Consider the following 15,278-nt stretch of genomic DNA (forward strand, 5'->3'; position numbering starts at 1 on the left):
CGCATACCTGTTTGCCTAATTACGTCTAAGAATTCTTAACAATAAAAATTATATCGTTTGTGTTATAAATCTGCATGATCGACCCGTTGGCGCCTGTTATGTGCTAATGCTATTATAGCTGGTCTCACTGTCACCCGAACAAGAATTTATTTTAGTGAAATGTTCGAAATTCTAGCATAATTGAAAACATATAATGTTTTAATCTTAGTATTACATGCCAAGAAACTAGTGACGTTCCAATAAATACGGAGTAATTATATTTTTCACAAAAATTTACTTCTAGCAGACGCTGAAAAATAGAACAAATTTTCGCCGTCAATGCTAAATATCAAAAACTTTGAGAATGAACTAAGAATTGAATAATTCTATGGATTGATTTTTCCACTTGAAGACAAACCGACTCGGGACACAGGCTCAGGGTTTAACACCCCAATAATATATTAAATAATGAAGAATTCCATAATTTCTTTCAAGAATTCAGAGTGACCTCAACCATAAAAATCAAGCACCGCATGTTTCGCGCATACTTCCATCACCAAGCGACTGATTTTTGACTAGTGCATGTTGAACTTGAGGTTATAAAACGCACAAGGTGACATCGACTATCCATAGATCAGTAACATAGTGCTTAAGAATGGGTTCACAAGGTTGTAAAGAGTGTGAAATTTTGTTGCTTGGGTTAATATTATTATGCGAAGCTGCATGACAATATCCTGATAGACGCATGTTGTCCCTGGTTTTGGCATCGATATTTCGGCGCTGGAGAGAAATTAATTTTCAAATAGGATCAAGACGAAAGAAAACAAACGTTGCTCATAGTTTGCCCAAAAATACTTGAAATTTCGTCGATCAAACATGAATAGTGCGCTTCTCTGCATGCGGAACCGCTCTTCCAATTTACCTAAAGGTAAATTTTTTTACCGAGCAGCACGAGTTCCACGTTGCGGCGTCGAGGTTAGCTTTTGCTGCCTCGCGCGCACGCGCGTTCCGGGAGATGCTTTCGCGCGCATGCGCGTTTCCAAAGAAGTTTTCGTGCGCAGACGAGCCCGCTATTCGGTTTGACGAACGCGATTCGCTCAGTATTCGGTCAGACTGTGTGCAGCGTTCTGCTGGCGCCGAAAGATCGTGTTCATTGTATCAGGTGCTACGGAAAGCTACGGAATCAGTGAAACTGAGCGAGTTACGGAGAGTGAATGATATGATAAAAACCTTAAACTTTCGTCAGTTCTGCATAATTTGCGCATGCAGTAAAAAAAAAGAAATAAATAGCAACGTTCGTTATTTTTTTTTACTCTCAAACATTGACTATTAATTATTCAATAAATATTTCTTTGATCTTTCTGTTTCATGCCTGCGCCTATCTGCCTGCTGGATACACACGCCTGTTATTATCGATTATATTCGTGCCTTTCCTCGACACTTTCAATGCCGTTTTTTTTTCGATTTTTTTTTTCTCTATTCTTAACTCTGCATCCCGATATCGTCTTCTCCTGCGCGTTAATGGGCAACGCTTCTCCTCCTTCCAATCGTCCTGACGTCGATCCATGGCACCCCATACGAAACTTCCACATCCCTCGCATGATCTCTTCGATGTTATATCCTTTACAAAAAACAAAAAAAAAAATTATGAAATCTCCGAACCACCCAAATAACATACTTAACAAAAATTTGACCAATACCATACGATCCTTTTCCTGTGTTTTCACCCCGTTACTTGAACCGAATTGCCGTTTACATATTAAATGATATTATACATGTGCAAAAAAAAAAAAAAAAAAAACAATCGGTATATGTCGGTGTTAATCGCGTTTCATAATTGTGACATATTTGTTTGTTCACATTCCCGTGAAAATTTTGACTTCGAATTCCTTTTTTTTCTTTTCAAATTTAAACAAACGTGGCTCACCGCATACGCGAACAAATGTACTTGACGATTCCGTTGAAATGCCAAACGGATCGCGAAAAAATTTAATCAATCGGAATTATAAAATGCAAAACGACGAATCAAACCAATGACAACTAATATAAAAATCATTTCAAAACCCTCTTTAACTTTTTTTCGTTACCCTGGTGTTGGGCCGTCCTGCATATTTCATACATATATATATGTATACATGTACACATATATCAATGATAATTCTCCTGTCTCGTTTTACGATGCAAAACAAAACGAAAAAAAAATATGTCTGAACCACAACCACTTTTTTTTTTTTTTTTTTACTATACGATTTTAATCCTTGGTTCTACTTTTTTTTACATGTCCCTTCAAAAATCCAATCGAAAACAATATGAATAATTTTGACCAAATTTTTATTTCTTCCTCGTTGAACCGTAACTACTATTATTGTCTGTTACTCATTATTTACTGTTGTTATTATTATCATTGTCCCATGCTCATAATTAATTCGTAATTATCGGAATCGCTGGCTTGGTTATGTGTGCACTGCCGCTGAGATTATTGCCATGGCCGCCATTGAAATCTCACTTGTGATACCTCGTTATTATCCTTTTTTTTTCTTACTGCTACTATAATACGGTGTTTGGTAATTGATGCAATTTAAAAATAAATCAACAACACGATCGATCAACCAAATTAATGTTTAAAAAAAAAATGTAATAATTATAAACATACTTTCATCCCTGCGCGCGCGTACCTTGAATAAATAAATTAATAAAACGGAACTAAACAAACGATCAAAATAAAACTGATAATGAAATAACAAAATCGAATCAAATCCGTTTTTGCTGATATATATCTATATATATATATATTTTTGTAATCCTCGTCGTTTTTCGAATTATCAAAACAAAATAAATTCTGTTCTTTTTTTGCCAAATGTTCGATGTATATTCTCTGTCACATCGGTGTTAAATTTTTGGTCGATTTTTTTTTCTTTGCATGTTCTTCATATTATGTAATACATGTTTCTGCCGTAACTATACGGATTTCGTTACATGAATCCTGGATGTTTAAAAACAACAACAAAATATTTACTCACACACACACACACACACACATATACGCACGCACGAAACGATAATTTCATATCGCCGACAAAAATAATGAAAAAAATTCTTCGACATAAAAAAAAACTGCTTAAAACCGAAACGAAAAAAAAAAAAAAAAAAAATTATGTGCGCTTAAAAAATGAAAAATCAATCTTGAATGAAAAAAAAAAAAAAAAAAAAAAAAAAAACGACAACAATCTCTAATAACAATAAACTACAACGACAACGAGAATGGAAAAAAATAAAACTACCAAAATGAACCAAAAATGATAAACATTACGTTAACAACGATTATAATAATCCATTTTTCAAAATATACCGTACCAACACTGCCTCGTTTGCTGCATGTGGACCGCCTTAGCAGCCTTAGCCACTGTCGGGGCCCAAGTGGTGCCCCAAAACGCTCACTGTGTCATCTACACAGACAGCTGCGGACAGGTAGACTCATTATTGTAACCAGTTTTTATCTAGTCTCGGGCCTGTATTCTACTTCATTCTTAATTTCATTCTGTAAATTTAATTCGATGCTGTTTTTGTCTTTTCAAAAACGATGTCAATCAAACCGTGTGAAATGCACGAATTAACGTGTACGAAATTCGGTGAACACCTTTCTTTGCTTATGTTTCATCGAACGAGTGACGATAAGAAAAAAATTCTTTCGTCCTTTTTTCTGATTTTAAAGAATGTTGTTTTTTTTTTTTTTTTTCTTCCAATTTTCGCAAATCGTTGTTGAAAGAAAATTTACAGGCCCGAAACTAATCTTATTGCCGCTAACACTCAAAGTTGCCGTAGGGATATCGGGGTCTGTCTAAATCTTATTCTCCCATCTGTCTTCTCTTGCTACGTACTTTTCACTTTCTCTCTTTCTCTCTCTCTCTCTCTCTCTCTTTCTCTCTCTCCTTCCGTCTCGCTATTATCTTCACATGTATAACACCTTCTACCGGTCTTTCCACCAACATCTCTGTCAGTCATCGGTGTTCACAAATGTGTTTTTCTACGCATTCTAACAATATACAAAAATTGTTACATGCTTGTGCATAATATTATACTTTGCAATGAAAACACGAAAGCTTTCACGGGCGCAGCTATTGAATGCATATACAGTACCTAATAAGAATTAACTTGCGACGAAGACCCTCGGATAATCAGAAAACGCGGGTAGACACACTGCCCGGCGAAAAGTCGGTAGCATCGGTAAAATTGCAGTCAGGCTCTCTTATCTCGACGGCAACTTTGGCTATAACACGTAGCTTTTATCGATTGATTTGTCATTTTTTTGTGTTTTTTTTTTTCTTGTTTTTGGATGGAGAGAGAAGGAAGGGTGCCCTCTCTTCTTCCCTCTCTCTCTTTCTCTCTCTCTTTCTCACCGGCTCACTGCTCACCGCAACTATAACTTAATTTGATGATTGAAAAATAAAACACACACACTCGAAAAAATCAATAACCACTTATTTTCCTCGTTCTATGCATACATCTGGTCTTTGTGTCTATATATATATATATATATATACACACGTGCGTATATTTTGTTACGCCGCCTCAAGCAAAAAAAACAATCTAAACGTAAAAGTAACCAAAAAAGATGAGTAAACCATCAATAATTGTGCTTATGCTATATATATATTTAATATTTTTCCATTGACTAAATTTTCGAAAAATTTCAAACCCAATCGAAAAAAAGAAAAAAATTTTGACATAAGTATGTCTGACTTGTTGAATTTTTGGTTATTTTTTTTTCTCTCACTGCTTTGAATTGATGAACAGTAAAGAAAACGCACAGCAAGAAAAAAGAAATGCTATAGAAAACTTGTCCGGCATTTAATTTCGGTGTTCTGATTTGCCAGAAGCTTGATTTGGATTTGTACCTAACCGCTTATTCGTCCTTATTGTGTACGCTCGGTGAATATTATTACATAAATATACAATGCATATGTACATACCTATACACATGTAATACGTCTATTAAATATACAAGCGTCACTTCTATAGCCGTGAATTTCTTACTATAGTTTCAAAATTGTTTTTCTTTTTCGTCGCAATGAAGTTTTCTTTTTTTTTTTTTTTGGCACTTGTGACAAAAAATATTTTATTTTTCATACATAAACGAATCGATAATTCTAACTTAACTTCATTCATTTTACATAAATATTATAGCTGTTGCTGTAGCTGTTATAATTGTTAATTTATTATTGTTGTTGTCGTAACAGAAACAAAATTCTGAAAGCCCAGACATTTTACTTCATGTATAACGCATATTATGTGTAAGTTATGCGTCTATATTTTTAAATTATTGTGCAATAACAGTAATATTAATAACCGTAGCAATTGCTGTCATAATTATGATGTATAATATTAGTTATGGTTGCGGAGCCGCAGTTTGAAATACTATTTAGTAATGTTGGAACTTATTTGCAGTAGAATATCTTTATTATATTATATACACATACAATTTTTATAAATACGTGTAACACGTGAAATACATAATCCGATTTTTTTTTTATTCAAATCACGTACGTATTTATACTGATTGTTGTTATTGTTTTTTTACTTTGGAAAGCTTATATATTATATACATATATAATTATATATTACAATACAATTTTCCCCCCCTGCCCCTTGAATATTTTTCATATATTTTACACAAACAAATGCACACACACCGTACACACATGTGTATAATAGCAAACGAAGAAAAAAAAACCGTAGCAAAACCGAATCTTCAGGATTTCAAATTTTTTCTTTTTCTTTTTTTTTTCTCTTATTTCTAACACGCTTGGGTGAAATCACGGACGATTGAATACGGGACAAAATTTCATGTTACTTTTATCCTTTTTGCAAATATTCAAACGGTTATCTTTCAATTACTTGAAAATGCTTTAAAAAAATTTGGTAATTTTTTTATATCTACAATGCATTCAATGAAAAGGATTTTTAAGCCATATTTATCCAAGCCTTTGACACACGTATAACCCAAACACGCTGACACGCAAGAATGCAAAAACGCACACACATACATATATACAACCCCCCCCCCCCCCCCCCCTTCTCCCGGGCCATTATATTTGCATGACCAGACTCTGTGTGTTCGTAGCAAGAAGAAAAAAAAACAGTTACCTCTTAATATTAATATTATTATTAATAATAATCGTAACAATGATAATTTATCTATGTATATTTATTATATACAACTACAAGAGTTACTATATATAATTTATATACGTACATACTGCAGTAGTTACACACACTTTTTAGTATATTTGTAATATTAATACAGCTTGTATAATGGCATTGCAATACTGGAAGAGACTCGGCACGGTGTAGCGCAGCATCAAATTTCGGGATCGGAAGTATCTCTATGGCTGAGGCAAAATGGCGTCGTAACGGGCAATCAGCTGATCCTTATTTGCCGAATTACGCGGCCGTCGAGCACCTTGCAGGCTGTTACTTCCTTTTTTCGTCATGTCGAGTAAATTGAGACAGAAACGTAGAACGGCAAAGAAACTTTATTCGCAAATACGTCCTGCAGCTTTTTTCATCCTGGTATTACAACAACAGTAAAAGCGGACTGCAAGGCTAACCCGAGTCGTCCTTATTGTCGTGTCGCGATGTAGTAATCGGTAGATAAAATTTGCTTTAAGAAACGACCCGCGACGCGAATTATTGGTCGATTGATATCAATGGTGATTGTCATACGGTATATATGATTATATATACGTTACTACTGCTATACCGCCACTGCTACTGCTACTGCTACTGCTACTGCTACTGCTACTGCTACTGCTACTGCTACTGCTACTGTTACCGTTCACCACATACCAACACCACTATTATTATATTTTTATGTACCTGAAACTGCAGTTTCGCTTTTATAGTAAGATTACCGTAACCGTTTTACAAACTTACGTGGATAGTCTTCATTATTTATATAGTATATATTACAGTCACACACACACACACACACACACACACACACACACACACACACACACACACACACACACACACACACACACATACACACACACACACACACACACACACACACACGCACTCGTATCATATACACTCACCCACATGTAATGATGGATTCGATTGGATTTGAATTTTGCAAGATTGCTGAATACTCTCAATGTCAATATTACATATAGATTATACCTTGTTGAAATTTATATATTACATCTTGCACGCTTTTAAATATACAATATTATATATAGTGAGCCTTGGTACTATTATACTGCATATATAAATGAGGTTATGTTTTCTCTTTCCTTTCGTGCGGGCTGATCTAATTGATATTTTCAATTTTTTGGTTTCATGTTTATACCGCCAACCTACGATTCGTAGTTTCCTAATTCTTTTTTTTTTTTTTACTTTTTATCTCATCCCTTTTTCTTAAACTTGTTTCTCGAAAACATACATAACCTAACATTTTTCTGGTAGATCGTTGTGTATATGTACATATATATACAACTGCTTTTGTGCCTTAACGTGTTTGTGCTATACACACACATATTGTATATTATTTATATATCTATTATATAATCGATGTTTCATTTCATGCAATATATATACATATATACATATATTTATATATTGAATATACATTATACTTGTATATCGTATATACATGCATTCTTTACTATCTTCTTTCTTTATCCTCTTTACAGTATGTGTATGTATCGATATGAAGTATACATTTCTAACACTAGTATATGATCTATATATAAATACATACAGATCACATGCCGACGAATATCAACGGATAATATCTAAGACTTAGTAGTTGTTGTTGTCATTTTATATTTTTACACTTTTCACACTTTTCACACAACATGTATACTAATAATTATCGATACCCGATATCGAAATAATCTTCGACCGACGAACCTGTCTTGCGTCACTCCATGCAGCTGAATGGCCCGTCGAGAAGAGAGGGCTTTTTCACATGGCATTCATATCATATATTATCTACTCCCCACTACGTACGATTCCCAAATGAATTTAACATTTCTTCAACTATCGAACGATAAAGACAAGAATCAAGGAAATTATTCGAAAACAAGAAGAAAATACAGTCAATTCACTTCCGTTCACGTTTCTTTGACTACTTATCCACGCATACAAACACACGCGCACACACACACACACACACACGCACTTACTCGTCAAATGATCGCCCAAGTGCAGACAAAATCGCAATATAGTGAAACACATGAAGAAAAAATTAAAGCAAAAAGGTTCTACTGCAAATCAAATCATAATTATTATCATCACATGTAATACAGAATTGTGTTTTCGTTGATTTTTTTTTTTTTTTGTTTTTTTCTTCTCTTTTATTCTTTCACATTGGAACGTACGAAAGATCAACGAGCAATCGCTAGTCACGTTTGCTTGTCGAGAAAAAAAATCTGAACTTTGTTCGTTGGTTATTCAAGCGTTACAAATTCATATATGATATATTATACTAGATAGTGTTTGAATAGTATGAAGTATACCTAAGTGAAAAAGTTTTGAAATAATTTTTTTTCATCATTTATATAATATTTATAAGTCGATATATAATACTGAGAGCAAAGATGAAAGACGTGAGAACGGAAATCACAAAGTGTATTATATGTACAGGGCAGTCGGATTGCACTCGTCGAGCGTTATAAGACCGTCCGCGGAACTGTAGGAAAATTTAAAGTTCAAATTACGTGAAACAGCCTTATATCGAGCGGACTTATAACGAAAGACGAGAGCGGAACGTATATTTGGGTTGATTGTTACTGTTTAGGAAAGTCTGAAGTTTGTTTCCGGATATATTATACCACGCATATAGTACACTATGTATATATATATATCTATATCTATGTATATATATATACATATACATGTGAGAAATAAATATGTATGAAGTATTATACGGATCGTATAATATTACGATACATCTGTATGAATAGAAATAAATATTAACAATAAGTTATAGGTTAGGAAATAAGGTTACTTATATGATAGATGCTTTTTAGATTTTATTGAATGAGAAGGGCAAAGGGGGGCGGGGGGGAGGGTGGGAAGCAAAGGGATTTCTTTCCCACAAAGCCCAAGATGGGGTACCTGTATGGAATCGGGGAAGAGGGAAGGGGGAGAAAATTAATCCGCCAATTTTGATCATTCACACGGCTATAAATCGTATTTATACTTTATTTCAGTTACTGGACACCCTCCCGGTGTGCCAAGATTTTAATCGTCAGTTATGCAATCGACCAGCTTGCAAGTTCGTCCATCTACATGACGGTGAGTCCTTTCTTTTGTTTTTCCCTCTGTTTCTATCGTATCTGATGAAGTTGGTTCGTTCATGATTCCTTTTTCAGCCTTCTTTACCTCACATTCCTCAATATTAAAAACTGATCTTTGACGATTCGTTGCTCGTCGTTATTTACCACAAATCCTCGAAAGTCGAAACTTTTTACAAGTCTAGTATGTGTCGTTAATGATACAGTTATCTCTCTTGTCACTGTTTACATTTGAAGAGGTTAGAATGTGTCGGTAAAACAGAATCGGTTGCGTAACCTATTTCTTAATCGTCATTATTTACTTCACATCCCTGAATATCAAAACTTATTACGAGTCCAGTTCGTGTCATTGATGTTAACAATCCTTTAGGAATTCCTTTTTTTTTTCTCATTGTTGCCTCGCATCGTCGAAAATTGACGTTTGTCAAGACTCTAGCACGATAGCACCGTTACCTGACGAAATCGGTTTTGTTCCATCGTTCCTTCTTTCTCACATCCCCGCAAACTGACATTCACCGAGACTCTGAGGTGGACCGGTAATGAAATCAATCCTTCGACACGTTTTTTTTAACAGTCTTCCATTTTTCATCCACATTTCAGGAAGCGTGGAGGTGATCGACAACCGTGTCACGGTATGCAGAGACGCGGCTAAGGGTGCCTGCGTACGTCCCCAGTGTAAATATTACCACATACCAGTATCTCTACCACCGGCACCCCTGATGGCGTTCTCAGCATCGGTATCATCGTCATCACCGTCGTCAGCATCATCGGCATCATCGGCATCACCTGCAACAGCCTGCGGTAGCATCATTCAAACGTCAACAAGTCGTATAAGTAATAACGCTAACGTAACGTCGTCGAATGCCGCCGTTTTTGCGGCGGCGGCGGCGGCGGCGGTGGCGACGATCAATGCAAAAACGAACAGCAACGCAGCCTTGGCCCTGCAGTAGCTATAATATAATAATCTCTTTGCATAAATATTAGAAGAAAAGAGAAACCTTGAGAAAATATTTAAGTGGGAATATACAACAGAAAACAAAGATAATAATGATAATGATAATAACAATAATAATACACAATGTTTTGTGTGCGTGGCTATATATATATATATATAGACTATATGTATAGACACACGCGCAAATGCGAATTCACATTCACATTCACATTAGAAAAATGAACGAATAACAAACTGAATACGTAAAAAAACTAGGAAAGACAAATCACAAAAAAAGAAGTATAAAAAAAAAAAAAAAGCAAAACTTTTTACCAACATAAATATGGCGATTGTAAAGGATAAACACGAAATCTTAACACAGTAAGTACCATATGTTATATAAATATAATGTAATATTATACATTGCAATGATAATAACATTGAATCTCTCTCTAGGTTATCATACATAAAAATATATATAATCTAATTGTATGAATACCAAACTGAAAATTAAAACGAAACGAATAGGAAAAATTTAATAATTTTAAAGACTAACGAAAAAAAAAAACAAAAAAAAAAAAGAAAGAAAAAAGAATAAACACCAAGCTGCACAGATCATTAAATCATAAAACTCCCTTTCCGGGTTGTAATGACTGTATAGGCCTACTGTTACGATTGTCATTACTATTGTTATTTCAATGATTATTCATATTATTATTAGTATCATTATTATCATTATTATAGGTGTATTTAAAAATGAGGTTTAAGGAAAACGAATGAAAAAATAACAAAGTCGGATAATTGAATACTTAAAATTAAAGAATAAATAAATAAAACAAAACAGTAGAAAAAAAAACAACTTATACAAGATTCGAATCTGTGTATAATGGACCGTCCTATCGCCGCACCTTTTTACGAAAGTTTGAGCCTTTTTCCCTTCTCCCAAACCCTCATCATTAATCCCTTATCAATCGCAACGAAACAACGGTCTATATAAAGAGCCATTCAAATATTACGTCACGCTCTCAGGGCGTCTATGGGGTCAATTTCGCCCTGACGAATTGCGCCAGGGGGGTGGGGGGGGGGGGGGGGGGGGGGGATACACTCGCCGAGACACGTCACTTTTTTTTTTTATACTTGTTTATTTGTTTTTTTTTTATCGGTCGATTAACAGTATCTCTGTTATTATTTATAAATTTTCAATTATACGAGGGGCGGGGGGAGGGGGGATCCAAGTAAATCACATCACTTCGGATGTGGGGTAAAATACTGTGTTACGATGTGTAATGAGGCAGCGGAGGGGTCTAAAATTACCGAAAATAGCGTAACACAATATTTGAATGGCCACTAACTAATTATTCTTAGGTATACATACGTATATACACTTAAAGGATAAAAAGATTTTATCTATATATATATATATATATATATAAGATATTTATATATGTACCGATGGTTGCTGATTATTCATTCTTCTGTGGTTCGTTTTTATTCGTGGTGTTAATATGTTGATCTTAATTTATTATTTTGATATATTATACGCATGTACATATTACTCGTATATGTATAACGATGACGCAGTATTGGATACATGCATTCGTTTATATATGTATGTATACCACAAACACACACACACACCCACATACACGAAAAAACACATACTGGTGCTATAATTATATCTCGTTCGAAAACTTTTTTTTTTTTTTTAACTCAGTTATCTGAATGATAAAATATTATTCAAATTTTCGAAGCAGCGCATGTAATGTATATACATAATAAGAAAATGTACTCGTAGAAAAAGATAGAAAATGGGAAGAAAAAAAAATATTACGAGATAGATAAAAGTGAAGAGAAAAAGGAAAGAGATAGACACGATCGAGCGGAGGGTAAAGAAATGGAAAAAAAACGTGAAAAAAAAAACACAAAAAAAATAACTATTGTTCCTGATGCGTTGGTGTCAACCAACGTATTTTATCATTATTATTACTATATTCTATTTTTTCTCATATTCTCATATTTTATCGACATCAAATATTATATTCGTTTTTTTTTTTTTTTTTTTTTTTTTTTTTCGAGTAACACATATATTTTTACTATTCTTATTATGACAATTCTCTTTCATCTATTTTCCTCGGAAATCCCCGAAGACTATTAATAATTAGTTAATTATTATCAGTATATATAATATAAACATGTACGAAATAAGTTTTAGTATTTTGTTTATTGCTCGTACGATTTTCTTTAACGTGTTTTTATTTTGCCTTCACTTTATTAATTGACTTAGTAAATTGAATTTTAAATTCGTGTACCAAGTAAGGATTGCATAGGTATAATAAGTGCGAGAATATGTTTATATATATATGGGGCATTCCATTTCAACTCTACCAATGATTTTCCCCCACTGTTTTTGATTCTCTTCACAATTTGTTATACGATTCTCCTGTCTCAACAAAACACTCGTGATTTTTTTCAGATTTTTATATCCATTCGTAAATCTCGAATCTCAACGTTCCGTTGATTTTCAAAAACTTTAAAAAAAATTCTGCACAGAATTTTTAGAATTCTTTTTTTCTATACGAAATTTTGGTGTTTAAGAAAAAAAAACATTTCGAACATTGTGTTTTGTTTGTTCAAAATGTTTAAAGTGCTAAAAAAAAAATGAGAAGAAAAGTTCGCCCCAACACAGGACGAATGTTAAAATGACGGAATGGAATAATCATAGAAAATTTGCGATTGGAGATGAGAATCGGAAAAAATTGAGGAGTCCTTTTTGAGACTGGAGAATCGTATAAAAAATTGTGAAGAGAATCACAAATAGTGACGGAAAATCATTGCCCGAGTTGACATGGAATGCCCCATATATATATATGTGTACTATATACTACAAGGAAACTCTCTTCTGATTAAATTTTCGGGTGATTATTAACGTTAGAGAAAAAAAAAGCGTTAATTAAAAATCATTACGTACTTTTAGTTTCTATAATAATATATTATATTGTATATCCAAGATATATGATTATTATTAAGAAAAACAAAAAAAAAAAGGAAATAAAATTAAAAATAAATAACCTTTCATTATACATGTAATAATTGTATAGTAATATATTATAGGTGGTTATTATTTTCATTGTTAATATTATTTGATTTTATTATTATTATTATTATTATTATTATTGTCTTTGTTGTTGTTGTTGTTATTATTATTATCATTATTGTCATTTTCATTATTACGGTATATATACGTGGCATAGACTAGCTAGGGTCCGTGCGCGGGCCACGCATTTACGAATCAGATGATCCTCATTTTTATACTCCTAGTAAAGTTCGAGAAGAAAAAAAAATGACTTTGCAACAGGCAAAAAACGAAACGTGTATAAATAACAGTAATCGTATAAATTAAAAAATCTCCCACCCCAATACTTCATATTATAATGCACATGATGTATAATAATTAGTTCATTAATCGGTATGATTATACATATTTACTTACCGAGGGGTTTGAAATTAACTAATTGACGGACTAGAAAACTGATCAATCCATTGGTCAAGTAATACTTATACTTTAATATGATAAATACCGGAATATAATATTATGAATAACGACAACGCGGTGATTAATAAACGATATATAAATTATTTCTCGAATAATAATAGTAATAGTAATAATAGTAAGATAGAAGTTATAACAATAAAATATTAATAATAAGAAAATTGTGATCAAAGAGAAACGAAATGAAATTTTATTAGATACATTTGGGCAGAAAGAAAAAGAGAGAGGTAGAGAAACTTTGAACAAACTTTTTCAGTATTATTTATTGTTTCGTTTGTTTTTTTTTTTCATTTATTTTTTTTTAAATTTGATTTTATATTTATCTTCGTTTCTTCTGCGTTTCAAAAATTCCTCATAAGTTATACAAGTACATGGACACTTACGTTTTAATTTAAACTAGACGTAAAGTACACAATATGAAGGCTTGACGATAATATATGAAATATTTTTTAATGCTAATTATCATTAACAATATTTTTAGCGTTATTATTATTATTATTATTATTATTGTTATTATTTCATCGATACTACTGATTATAAAAATTAGATTTTCAATTATTATGTATACAACATTCTGTTCAAGTATATTTGGATCTGTTTTTTAAAACGATAATAATAATTGTTTCCCCTCGTGATGACAAAATATGTGACGTCGGTTTTTCCACCAGTATCTGTTTCACATGTTTTCCACGTCGGAACGCAGATGATAATATATGCATTCTCCTCGTGCCGGAGCTGAAAAAGCTGGTAAAATCAACATTTTTCAAATTTGATAAAGGGTTGACGAGAATGATCCCCCTAAAATTGCGAGGTGGAGCGAGGATCGAATAACGGCCATTGGTGCCTGCACAGTTGTTTTTGGCTGCCGTCAACGGGAATTGAATTTATAAGTCTTGTTCGCTCTCTTCGGAGGTATCGTGTGAATTCACCCGACGAATATCCGATTGAGGAATTAGTTTTTCAAGTCAACCCTTTAAACGGTACCGTACTTTCGAACTAGTCATGTTGTTGTCTTAGGTTAGGTTAGAATAGAAGTTCGTTAGTTCCGGGAATGAACAGAATCCACACTAGAACGACCTCGTTTTCGCCAATCTTGAGGTGTATTTTACGATAATTTGATTTTTTTTTTTTTTTTTTTCTTTTATTTCAACTCTACATGTCGACCCAGGCGCAGAAAGCTTGTGTACAGAATATTATATACGTGATGAAGTTGTATGACATGCATATAACAATCACAAGTGATTGATATTCATTAACTAAGTAACTGACTAATTAACTATCTATATAAAATTGAATAATAAATCACTATTATTAAAATACCGCATTATATTATATGACGCATATAAATGTTCCTGTACAGCATTTAAGAATCAAATATATACATATGTATGTGTATATACATATATACATATTGACATGCTACTCTCGATGTAAGACCTAATGCATTTTAAGAGAAAGAAAGGGTAAGGACAAACAACCAAAGTAAGGGAGGAAAATTTTAAACAAATAA

At 33.2% G+C, this 15,278-nt stretch overlaps 1 protein-coding gene across 1 annotated transcript in view; it reads left to right on the forward strand.

Annotated features, from left to right (window-relative positions):
* Window positions 1-10,022, forward strand: part of LOC124411688 (protein muscleblind) — a 134,692-nt gene extending 124,670 nt beyond the window's left edge. Inside the window, exons 6-7 of the transcript XR_006929700.1 lie at window positions 9,201-9,285; window positions 9,885-10,022. The gene's annotated coding sequence lies outside the window, so the exon portion shown is untranslated. The remainder of the gene's footprint in view (window positions 1-9,200; window positions 9,286-9,884) is intronic.
* The last annotated feature ends 5,256 nt before the right edge of the window (window positions 10,023-15,278 follow it).

This window comes from Diprion similis, chromosome 10 (assembly GCF_021155765.1).
Source record: "Diprion similis isolate iyDipSimi1 chromosome 10, iyDipSimi1.1, whole genome shotgun sequence".
NCBI lineage: Eukaryota > Metazoa > Arthropoda > Insecta > Hymenoptera > Diprionidae > Diprion > Diprion similis.